This window comes from Marmota monax, unplaced genomic scaffold (assembly GCF_021218885.2).
Source record: "Marmota monax isolate L192 unplaced genomic scaffold, Marmota_monax_Labrador192_F-V1.1 WCK01_AAM20220418_F8-fsc00001, whole genome shotgun sequence".
In the NCBI taxonomy this organism is placed as follows: Eukaryota; Metazoa; Chordata; class Mammalia; order Rodentia; family Sciuridae; genus Marmota; species Marmota monax.
This window is the reverse complement of record NW_026693777.1, coordinates 17,581,623-17,595,000: the sequence shown is the minus strand read 5'-3', so window position 1 is coordinate 17,595,000 and position 13,378 is coordinate 17,581,623.

Here is a 13,378-nt window from a genome sequence, read left to right as displayed (position 1 = left end):
AAACACTCCCCTTCCCTGGGGAGCCTGCAGGCAGATTGCAGCCTGGGAAAGGGAGTGGAAGGAGAGCTCTTAGCAACTGGGTCCCCTGGCCTACCAAGGACGGATGCTGAGTGCTAGAGGCCTGCCCAGATCACTTCTAGGGAAATGATGGGACAGCATTGGGAGACAGGTATTCTAATAAGGTCAGGGAAAGAGCCCTGGGGTTGGGAATCTAGAGCTTCTGGGCCCAGGCCACTGATCTACAAAGTGAGAGCTTGGACTCACCAGGTGGTCTTGAAGCTTCTGGCTAGGTGGTCCTGAGCAGTCACCTAAGAATACCCTTCTCAGACTCCTCCTTTATAACGTCTAATGACCACAGGGATGGAATCTTTTTGGAAAGTGTTTTGCCATCTCAATTACTAAGTTTCTTTATAATGGATACAAATCCTAGCAGGTACTTAATTTTCAGTTCTAATGTTCCTTAAATATATACAAATGCAAAACTAAGTACAAACTTAAGGTTTTAGGCTTACCATCAACAATAAAATCAAAACAAGCTTACAGATTCTATTTAAAAGAAACTATAAAACCAGTAAGATTCAAATTAGTCACATTAATTTAAATGTGATTGTTGCTATTTGCTGAAACTAAATTGCTTCTCCCGTTTAGGTCTGACTGTGATGGAACAGGTGGGTCTTTGCACGGGATGTAATACCACGTGCCAGATGACTCAAGTCTCCTACCACTTTCTCTATTTGAACCACTATATCAGGGCATCATTTAACCTTCACTTGGTGGGAACACAGTATAATGCACAAAGTTCCCCTCTGTTGTTTTCTCATTAACACTTAACAATTAGTTTTTAAACTTCTTTTTTTAAGTCTTTGTGCCAACAGGATCTTTCTCTCAAGTCTCAGGGCTCTTTAACAGGAGAGCTACCTTCATCCTACCTACTTCACAGGATGGCTGTGCACACGCATTCATTCAATCATTTATTGAGTACCTACTATGTGCCAGGCATTGTTTCAGGTACAGAAGATGTAGCAGGGGCCAAAATGAACAAAAGTTCCTACCCCATGAAGCTGTTTTCCTTTCTCCTTCTCCTTCTTCTTCCGGTGTGTGTGGCGGTACTGGGGATTGAACCCAGGGGTGTTCTATCACTGAACTACACTCACAACCCTTTTCATTTATTTTTAAATTTTGAGACAGGATCCCCTTAAGTTGCTAGGGCTGACATCAAATTTGTGATCCTCCTATCTCAGCCTCCCTAGCTGCCTGGGGTTACAGGTAAGCACCACCATTTATAGCTGGAGTTTACATTTCAATAGGAGACACTAAAAAGAAAATAAATAAGTAAAATAATATGTGCTAAGCTCTAAGGAAAAACAAAGGCAAGGAAGGGAAATAGTATGCAGAGAAGTAGAAGGAGATTACGAGATTTAAAAGGGTGTTCAGGGAGGATGATACTTAAGACCTGAAAGAGAAGAGGAAGCAAAAGCATTCCAGAAATAGCTAGGAGATCACAGTGGCTTGCTGGAATAACGTGCCCCAGGCACACACTGAAAAGTACAATACAAATGCTGGTACAATAGATACCTGTTGTATTGCTGCCCAGCAACCACTTTCCCCTCCAGGCAACAGCGCCTTGATATTCCTCAGGGGAGGCTTCTCTCTGCCCGGGTCCCAGTGCTTCAGGTAGAGCTGACCCCACCCCCAAGCACTAGGAAAGGGCAGCTGACCAATCAGAGCACAACAATTGGTTTATGAATGACCATGGGACCCAATCAGAATGAAGGACACATAATGAGACTCGCAGGCCCTCCAGAGAGAAAGGCACACAGTCCTTTCCCCTGAAGAGCCCAGCAGTAAAGATGTGCCTGGAACTTTCAGGAATCTTACGTGGAAGTTGTGAAAAAAGCCACAGCAGCCGTGCACCGCCCCCGTCTGAAATCCCAGCTGCCCCGGAGGCTGAAACAGGAGGATCGTGAGTTCAAAGCCAGCCTCAGCAAGATGGAGGCGCTAAGCAACTCAGTGAGACCCTGTCTCTAAATCAAATACAAAATAGAGCTGAGGATAGGGCTCAGTGGTTGAGTGCCCCTGGGTTCAATCCCCGGGACCACTCCCCACCTACCCACCCACCCCAAAAAAAAGCCACGACAGAGAAAAACAAGAGGAGAAACCAAGTCCACGTGACATCTTTTGGTGCCTTGCATCCAAGACTTCTCAGTTATGTGCACTATTGATTCCCTTTTTGCATAAATTGTGTATGAGTTATCTATTCCTGCTTAATAAACTACTGCAAAACTTAGCACTTTAAAAGAACAAACATTTCACAGTTTCTAATAGGTCAAGGATTGGGGGCACCCTAAGCCAAATGCTTCTGGCACCGGGTCTTCCATAATTTCAGTCTGGATGTTAGCAAGGACAGTGAAGGCTGGGCCTCCACCAGGCTGTTGGCAAAGAGGCTTCAGCTCCTTGCCATTTGGGCTCTCTAAAGCTGATTGTGTGGCCCTATGACATGGCACTTCCTTCCCCAAGGAGAGCTGTCAGACACAGGGCGAGTGAAGAACCCTCAGAGCCTTCTGTGACCTAGTCTGAAGTCACATATGGTCACCTCCACTTATTAGAAGTGAGTGAGTCCAGCCTACACTCAAGGGGATGGGAATCAGGCTCCACCCCTTGAGGGAAGGAGTATCAAATAATCCGCGGACTCATTTTAAAACCACCACATGTAATCTGATTTTGGTTTTCTGACACTTGCAACGGACAGAGTTCTGATAGATACTCAGAAGTTTATCGCCATCCTATTATGACTACTAATATGGTTCTTGACAAAACAGAACTAAAAGTCATCCATGAAAGTGCTAATGAAGCTTATCTTATAAATACTGATTTAATCCTGACCTAACAAAGCCCCCAATGGCCTGGCACAGTGGTGCATGCTTGTAATTCCAGCAGTTTGGGAGGCTGAGGCAAGAGGATCCAGAGTTCAAAACCAGCCTCAGGAATTTAGCAAGGCACCTAGCAACTCAGTGAGATCCTGTCTCTAAATAAAATATAAAAAGTGGGGGCTGGGATTGTGGCTCAGTTGGTAGAGTGCTTATCTTGCATGCACAAGGGCCTGGGTTCGATCCCCCTTTATATATATCTGGCTGGCAATGTTGCCCAGTGGTTAAGCACCCCTGTATTTAATCCTTGGTACAAAAAAGAAAAAGCCTCCAATGGCCCTTATGGTCCACATTTGTTTGCACTGGGCACAAGGCCCATCACAGCCAGCTCCGTCTCCTCTCTACTGCTCCCTGCACAGCCCTGCTCCAGAACCTCCAAGCCACTATTTTTCTCTAAACATTTAATTCTGTGTCTCCTCACCTTTGTCCTCTGTCATCTCCCTTTAAAGCTCACTCATCTATTTTTTTTCTTTCTTTTTTGGTATCGGGGATTGAACTCAAGGGTGCTCCATCCCAGACTCATATCCCCAGCTTTTTTTCCTTTTTATTTTTAATTTTGAGACAGGGTCTCGCTAATTTGCTGAGGCTGGCTTTCAACTTGAGATCCTCCTGCCTCAGCCTCCTAAGCCGCGGGATCACAGGCCTACACCACCATGCCTGGTGGGCTCTGCTCATCCTTAAAATGCAACTCAAGTGTCACCTCTTCTGTGATTTCTTTGACTTCACCCTCCAAAACAATGATCCTATTTTATTGATGCCTACTGAGTATCAAATGTTTCTTATTATCTCCAATTTATGAATGCATAACCCTGCATTTACGTGCTACTTACATCATCCCGTGTTATAATTAAGAAAATTCTGGCTCCTCTAGAGAGGTTGAGGAATTGGCTTATGGTCGGTCAACTAGCTGGTAAGTGGCAGAGCAAACACTGCCACCGTACATCTTAGTTAGAGTTAGTTATTCCTTCCTCTGTTCCTAAGCCCCTTTGTTCAGACCCACTGCATGTCTTTGCTCATGACTCTGGCTCCCCTGAGGGCCTGGCTCCCATCTTTTCCAGCCACCTTTCAAGGTGTACTCACCATATGTGTTAGGCACATTCTTCCAGGTGATGAAATCAAGGCTCTGAGGGATTAAGTGACCGAGGTCTGACTCTAAACCTCATATCCTTCTCCCCCATGCATGACAGTACATGAAATGTAATAAGTGCTCAAAAGGCATTTGCTGGAAGGCACAATTGGGGTGCGTATGAACAGGGTAGTCTCTGGGTTTCCTGTCTCCCACAGTTGGGGCCTGGGAGACTACTATCTGCCTGCCTCAGATGGGGTGAGGGGACTGCAGATGAGGTAGAGATCCTCCAACTAGAAGCCAAGGCTGGTTGAGGCTCAGCCTCCACGGGGTTGGGTGAACTTGATCCAGTCTCTCCACCTCTAAGGGCCTCCTTTACCTCATGTAAGATGAAGGGATAGACCGGCTACCATCCCACCAAGAAATGTCAGGTGGGATCTGAGACAACTCCAGATAGAAAAGGACAGCCCTGACCTCCTGGGGTCGGGGAAGTGTTCAGAAGGAGAGCCCAGAGCCCTCCCCTGGATGCTCTGGTGACCAAGGAGGGCCTCTGCCCTGATTGGAGTGAGTGCCCTCTCTCTGTGGCGAATCCTTGCCTCTCAGGGCTCCACCCTGAATCCTACAGGATGAGATGAGCTCTGCATACCTTACCTTGTATGTGTTCAAGTTAGATTTTAGCTGCCATCCTTGCCTGGGGCCCAGAGAAGAGTCACTCCATCTGGGGTTTCTCACAGGCCTCCACCATCTCGGCCAGCTGAAACCTGTTTGGATCAACAATCAACCTCATCAGCTCCTTCTGCCTCCAGCCCTTACCGCATGCATTAGGCAACAGGGGCCCCAGGGTTGACCTTTGCAGAATCCATTGTCACGGCTGTTATTACAGACTCAAGTAATAGCCAGGATAATAACTCGTGGATAAATGGTCCTTTAACTAGAAGGCTCAGAGTACTCTGGGAACATTACCTCATGGCCCTCCTGACACACCCTCCCACTCACCTTTTCTTCAAGTCCCTCTTCCACATTCCTGCCTTCTGGAAAACCCTCCTCCACACTCCCTGTAACCCATGTTGGCCACCATGTTCACAGGTCTTTGCTGAGAGCTGCCCCGAGAAGGAGCCTCATGGATTAAGGTGTTCAAGTCTCAGAGGTCCTCCTGTCTTCCTCAGCAGTCTATCCTGGGTTCCTTCACTGACCTTTTTCTCCACAGAAGCAAGAAAGAGAATTATTAGCAGTGAACGTGTTGACAGGTTTTCAAGTACTAAGAATGGAAAAGATGGGTACATATAATCTTGTAGCTGGTCTGTGGTTTGCTGCGATTGTTAGTCCCCCCATTCCTGGTGGGCCACAAGTCCATTTGTATTATTTGCAAATACAAGCTTTTTCTACAAAATTATTGCCATTAATGCACACACAAACACAGTTGCTGGGTTTTGTTATTAGTTTCTTTAATGCTTTCTTTCCTTTTTTTAAAATATTCTCTTAGTTATACATGGACACAATATCTGTATATTGTTTTATTTATTTTCTATGGTGCTGAGGATCGAACCCAGTTCCTCACATGTGTGAGGCAAGCGCTCTGCCACTGAGCCACAACCCCAGCCCCTTTTTTCTTTTTTTCCATCATCTAAAATCAGGATACAGTCGAGAAGCAGTGCCACATGCCTGTAATCCTAGAGACTCTGGAGGCTAAGGCAGGAGTTCAAGGCCAACCTCAGCAATTTAGTGAGATTGTGTCTCAGAATAAAAAAAAAAAAAAGGGGTGGGGGTGTAGCTTATTGGTAGAGTACCACTGGGTATAACCCTCAGTACCAAAAATAAAACAAAAAATAGGGTACGTTTACTGTCATAACAAAACTACCTAGTTTCTGGCCAGAAAGAAGCTAACCTACCCCCTCCCCCAAAGAATCTACAAAACATTTTGGAAAGGACAGCAGATCAAGTGTGTGGGCATGTTTTTCCTGACATGTTTCAGAAATAAACCTGTAGACAGGAGGAGATTATCTGGAGCGGAAAAATGAATGTACAAAGAGATGAGGAGATATAGCAGAGTCTTCTGTCTAAAATAATGGTGTGCACCCCTGGGTGTGTACCCTGAAGAACTGAAGTCACCATACTACAGTGATAGTTGCGTACCTGTGTTTATAGCAGCACAACTTACAAGAGCCAAACTATGGAATCAGACTATGTGTCCCTCAATAGATAAAGAAAATGTGGTACGAATACACCATGGAGTTTTACTTAACCATAAAGAAAACTGAAATTATGTCATTTGCAGGAAAATGGATGGAACTGGAGACCATCATGTTTACAGAAATAAGTCAAACTCAGAAAGTCAAGGGGCGCATGTTTTCTCTTGCATGTGGAAGGTAGAGAGGAAAAGGGAAGTGAAAGGTGGGGGTAGATCCAATGACAATCAAATGGAGATCAGTAAAGGAAAGGGAATGGGGGTAAGAAGTGGGGATAGAGGGGGGAAGTGCTGGGGAGTGACATTGGCCAAATTATGTTATTATGTTGTGTTCACGTACGACTAGGTAATGCCATCATTATGTACAACCCTAATGCACCAATAAAATATATTTATGTAAGTAAAATAAGCCGGATACAGGGGCACACATCTGTAATCCCAGCAACTCGGGAGGCCAAGACAGGAGGATTATGAGTTCAAAGTCAGCCAGCAAAAGCGAGGCCCTCAGGAACTCGGTGAGACTCTGTCTCTAAATAAAATACAAAATAGGGCTGGGGATGTGGCTCAGTGGTCCAGTGCCCCTGAGTTCAACCCCCAGTACCCCCCTCCAAAAGAAAGTAAAATAAAATGATGGTATAGATTTATGATAAAAGGAATAACATGGGTCCCAAGGTATTTTTTAACTGTGTAAAAAGGAAGTGACGACAGAACCAGAGGTGGCCAGTGTGTGTTCAAGTCATCTGTGAACATCCGTGGCACCAGCTCCCTATGAGAGCATCATCATGAACTAGCCCAGCTGGGGAAGAGGGCTGGCAATGGAGCTTCCACCTTAAAGTCAACCCAGGCCCACCTGGTGACTAAACAGGTGACTGGATGTAAGTCTGGAATGTCATTAGGGAACCAGCTTCTCCCCTTCCCCACTCCTTGGTCACACTCACCTGCGTTCATGAAATCTCTCCAGGTGCTGGGCTCTGCCATCTCCACGCCTGCACAGCTTGTCTGGGCGTGAGAACAGAGGCCAAGGAAGTGTTTGCTTTGGAACAAAGAAGGGGTAACAATGGATTTCCGGAGGCGTTTGCCGTCTCGGAGCAAGAAGTTGTCTGTTTCTCCTAAGATGCAGGACAGGAACGGAACCCATTTCCTGAACTGTCTGGTAGCCCCTTGCAACTCTAACCAAGGCTCCTGTGGGCCAGGACCAGGACCAGGCCCACTGACAGCCAGGCCTACACTTTGAAAACGGGTTTGAGTTTCTTTCTCTCCCATTATAGGCTGAAAGCTGCTCCCGTTGTTCCCATCCTGTCCTCCATAACCAGAGGAGGGATGCGCACAGGACTGGGAAAGCGCTGGTGGGAAAGGTGTCCAGGTGAGCAGTCCTCATCACTGCCTCTGGAGAAGGCTGATATCATCCTGACTTACCTGTCTGAGGCCTCTTGTTGTTGTTGTTTTGTGTTAAGGCCGAGTCTCACTATGTTGCCCAGGCTGGCCCCTAATTCCTGAGCTCAAGAGATCCTCCTACCTCAGCCTCCTGAGTCCTGGGATTCAGCACTCAGCTATCTGCCACCACACTGTGCTAAGGACTCTTTAGCTGCTCTGACCTCATTGCTATGTCCATGAGGCTATGAAAAGGTCTAGTCAGGTGGGCTTATCCGCCACTGCCAGGAGTGCACCGTTTTGATTCAAGAAATTGCTTTCCTACTTGAGGATCAGCCTGACGGCAGAGACTCCCAAACAGAAACATATCTCAGACAACCCAGGCCATTCTGAACAAGAGAATGTTGCTTTCCATGTGATTTCTTTTTTCTCCTCACTGAGGTTTCATGGTCATGATTTTCTCCCAGCACTGCCTCCATTTCATCCAACTTTGCTTACAACAAAATAATAATAATAATAATAATAATAATAATAATAATAATAATAAAAACAGGAGCCAGATGCGGTAGCACATGTCTATAATTTCAATAACTTGGGAGGCTGAGACAGGAGAATCACAAGTTTGAGACCAGACTCAGCAAGTTGAGGCCAGCCTAGGCAATTTAATGAGACCCTGACTCAAAATAAAAAATGAAGGGGCTGGGGATGTAGCTCTGTGATAAAGAACCCCAGGTCCAGTCCTCAGTACCACAAAAATGAAGCAAACTAAAATGTACCCACGGCTCAGATTTTTGTTTTTATTATTTTGTGTTTATTTTGTTTTGATTCGTAGAGTTGAGGCAGGGACAAAGTGAGGCTCAGAAGTTCTGAATATTGACATTCCAAAATGTTTATTTTGTGCTTCTTGATGCTGAGGGGTCAGCTCATGGTAATTGAGACAAGAAGTTTCCTTCCCTACCTCCTGATCTCTAGTCCCACCTCCACCAGCAGAATGAAGGCCAGTGGTTGGTGGTGGGGTGGGGAGAGTGGAGTTGCCACAGCTTGTTGTAAACGGAAGGTGGGTATCCCTGGCTGTCAGTACCACTTCTCTCAACAGCCCCAAATTACTGCCCCAGGACTTACATGAAACAAAATGGGAAGTGTGGACAGACAGAACTATAATCCCTGCTGCATAATAGGGATTCTGTATCTGCTTCCACAAGGAACTACTGACCTCATTGCTATGTCCATGAGGCTATGAAAAGGTCTAGTCAGGTGGGCTTATCCGCCACTGCCAGGAGTGCACCGTTTTGATAGAGGAGGGCAAAATTCTAACATTACTGATTTCCTTCCATGAGCCCACATTGAGCCAAGAGCTTTGCACACATGCTCTCCTTAAATCTTTACTACAAACCATATGCAATAGGTGTTATGATTTGAGAAGAAGTGAAACTGAGATTCAGGTTATATTAGGCAGGATAGGCTAGGTTGTGCTGTAGTAACAAATAGTCCCAAGAATCTCAGAGTTTTACACAATTCACCTGTATTTCCCCTTAACACAGCTGCCTTCCAAGCAGTGAGTCAGTGATCCTGGCTGCTTTTGATCTTTTGACCCCTGTGTGAACACAGGGCCTCCTCTACAATTGACAGAGATGAGAGAGACTGGAGAACCATGTGGGGGTGTTTCATTCCACCTGGTAGTGAATTCCTACTGTCATTTCATTGTTCAAAACTGGTCCCATGGTCCCAACCATCTTGAAGGGAGCTGAGATATACAGTCTCCTAATATGCTGGGCAGCAGAGGAAAACTGGAGAATGATGAACCAAGTTCTGCCATGACATTCAGAGCTACCAAGGAGAATCCCTTCCATTCAGCATCAGCCAGCAAACATTATGTGTATGCATCCCTCATGTGCAGTCAGCCGTGTGTATATCTGCTGGGCACACTTGAAGCCATTAAGTAGCAGCACTAGGCCCTTATAGGTCCACAAACCTAGCCATTTCCAAAGCTTTATCATATACATTGGTTCGCAAAATTCCCAAACACCATAAGCAAATAAGCGGGGCAATTATCCATAGCCCCATTCTACAGCTCAAGAAACTGAAATAGAAAGATTATAAGATTCAATGTGCTCAGAACTAGGTCCTAGTTCTTTGAAAGCCTAACTTGAAGCTCTTCCCAACCACATCTAACTTCCTAAAATTTTAGAATCTGGAAAAGATCATCCTCTCCCCTAAATTTGATTGCTTTGACCTGCTGGCTGATGCCTAAAATTCTGCCACTGAGACTCCATGTCTTCACTGGACCCTCCTCTGGAGGAAATGACAGTCATAGCGTGGTCACCACAATGAGTGTCAAGTCATGCAGCCTTAGGTCCAAGAACATTTTGAGATGGAATTTAGAAACAGAGATGAAGGTGAATGAAAGAGTCAGGGTCGGCTTCAGATACGAACATTCTAGATGAAAATCCCTTCCCTCTTCTCTTTGTCTATTGTATTCTACTGAATTCAAGACTTTGTAGAGTGCCGTCCCATTTTGCTATTTTATTTAATACCATGAATTGGAGAGGATGGATAGATCTTTCTTTCTGTTTGATAAAAAATGAAACCTATGGAGACTAAAGCAACATCATTTAATCAAAGCAAAACAGTGACTGAACTGGAACAAAGAAGCAAAAAATGAGCCAGGTATGCTCATTTTTACAGAGTACAGGCTGGCACACGCCTGTAATCCCAGCAGCTTGGGAGGATGAGACGGGAGGATCACAAGTTCAAAGCCAGCCTCAACAGCTTAGTGAGACCCTGTTTCAAAATAAAATTTTAAAAGGCTGCGGATGTTGCTCAGTGGTAGAGCATTCCTGGGTTCAATCTCCAGTACCTCTCCATCTCCCCTGCACCCCCCAAAAAGAATGAAAATTATTAGAGTATGTGGTAAAACTGCCACATTTATATCTACCTGGTGGCAATTGAATTAGTACTTTTTTGAGGGATGAGGGTACTGGGGATTGAACTCAGGGGGCAGGGTACTCAACCACTGAGCCACATCCCCAGCCCTATTTTGTATTTGATTTAGAGACAGGATCTCACTGAGTGGTTTAGCACCTGGCTTTTGTTCAGACTGGCTTTGAACTCCTGATGCTCCTGCCGCAGCCTCCGGAGCCACTGGGATTACAGGAGTGCGCCACCGTACCCAGCCAATACATTTTATTAAAAAAAATAGATTTATTATAAAACGCCTCATATACAACATAATTTATGTATATGATATATAGAATAGTAGAGTGTTGAATCCAGCATTCCTGCTTATTACCAATGTTTTACAACTCTAGATCTCTTTAAGTTACAAAAATAATATATGTTCTTGGTAAAAAAGAAATTCAAAATATGCAGAAGATGGAAACTAAGTTCCTTTCCTTTCTTGCTGACACTTGCATCCTACTCCCCAGAGACGACTGTTAATAATTAGGAAGCAATCCTGCAATGTATATCAAGAGTCATAAATGTGTCCATAACTTTTGGTCCTATCATCCCAGTCTGGGAACTTATCCAAGGAAAAGGCCTCCAGTCTTCCCTATTTTCCTAGAAACAGCCAAGTTCATTCCCACATAATTCCTCCCTTTGGATTTTTTTCTATCTGGAACCCTATTTCTCCAGAGTTGCTTATGATTTAATGTTTTATTAGTCAGCTCTCCATCACTAATAATGAAATACCTGAGGCAGACTACTTATGAAGAAAATACTACTACTTAATCAGCTCACAGTTTTAGAGGTTCAAAGTTCAAGATTGAGCTGGATGTGGTGGTATATGCCTGTAATTCCAGCCATTTGGGAGGCTGAGGTAGGAGGATTGAACATTTGAGGCCAGCCTGGACAACTTAGCAAGACACTGTCTCAAAAAATAAGTAAATGAATAACTAAAAAGAGCTGGGGATGCAGCTCAGTGGTAGAGTGTCCCTGGGTTCAACCTCCAGTACCAAAAAAAAAAAAAAAATCAAGACTGGATGAGCCCCTTGATATCATATCACAGTGGGAGACTGTGCAGGAATAAGATGTGGTGGTCACATCCCAAATCAGGAAGCAGAGAGAGGGCAGGGTCAGGTTTTGTTCTCTTTATAATAATCTTCCACAGAGAACTACCAAGATAGTCACAGGAAAACTTCTTGAATCCCTTTGGAGGGCAGCACCCCTAATAATCAAAAGACCTTCAACCTGTTGTTCCACCACTTTGCAATACCATCACCCTGAAGACCAGGGTGATGGTCTTCACATGGACCATTGGGGGCCACTAAAACCACGGAAGATGTTTGGTAAGGTCTCAGTTCCAATGTCACCATCTCCAAATGGCCACATGTCTAGACCTGTTCCCTCCCCCACACCACTGCCTTTCCTTTTACATTTGCATTATTTGCTCCCTGGCACCTACCATTCTCTGGTATTACCTTGCTTAATTGTTGGTTCACTAATTTGTTCTGTCTGCCCCAGACCCATCATAAGTCCCTTGAGGAAGGGCCTTGTCGCTTGCCTGTTCTCTACCCCCAGCCCCTGGCACACAGTAAGAATGCATGTCTTAGTTGAGAGGACAAATGTCTATTTGTGAAGCCACCACCAGGTACTTAGGCAAGAGATGTTATTTGACTCACCTTGAAACCCAGACAGCTACTTCTGCAAAAAGTTCTTGCTGGCCTTTAAGATTCTAAGGAACCTCGGTGTGGGAAGTCAGGCCTACCTTGGGGCCCACTGTCATTTCTACCAGCAGAATGGCTGCCTTTCAGATGTACACACTGCAAGGCCCTCGATCTGCCCTCTCTCTAAACCCCTTTCATTTTTGGCTTCTAAAACACAGAGGTGAAGAAAATCTCTGGGCTGAGGCTCTGTCAAAATAACACCCAGGCCACTTAATTAAGAAGAGTAATTTGAAGACTCTCAAGTCAGACAATGGAAACACTGAGAGTTTCCACTGAAACAGAAACTTGGCCAAGTGGGCTGGGTCTCCAGAAGCCTGGGCAAACACTCTGAGAGAGAATGTTTCCCCAGAAGCTTCTTGCTTAACCTGGGGGTAGGGAGTGGGGTTGGGGTGGGAAGAAGGGGGAGAAAGGAAAGTCTAGGTCTTAATCTGAGTTTTTTTAAACATAGGGCTGGGGGGGCGGTAATTTGGTGGTGGAGCCCTTGCATAGCCTGCAGGAGGCTCCTGGGTTCAATTTCCAGCACTGCAAAAAAAAAAAAAAAAAGTAGAAACACAGTAAAATCTTACAAGAGGATGATACTAACCAAATTAGATTAAATATACAAACATATAACAACAAATCCCACTATTATGTATAATTATAATACACCAATAAAAAATACAGGAAAAAAACATAATGTTACAAATAAACAAGTACATTGTTTATTTTATATCTCAAATGATTAAAGGATGAGTGGCCTTTATTTATTGGCCATATTTATTAGAATAAGGGAAGACTTTCATTGTATGTCTATCAATACCCTATACCACTCCCACAGAATAAAATATCAGTAAGCTCTATCAAAACAAAACAAAACAAAAACCCAAAGTCTTACATAATCCTATCATCCAGGAAGAAGATATTTTTGTAGTGTCTCCTTGTAGTGTTTTTTTTTTTTTCCCTTACCACATATATACTTTAAAGAACTGGGCGTTGGGGCTGGGGATGTGGCTCAAGCGGTAGCGTGCTTGCCTAGCATGCGTGCGGCTCGGGTTCGATCCTCAGCACCACATACAAACAAAAAAAAATAAATATTAAAAAATTCTCTCTCTCTCTCTCTCTCTCTCTCTCTCTCTCTCTTTAAAAAAAAGAAAAAGAACTGGGCGTGGTGGCACACACCAGCAAT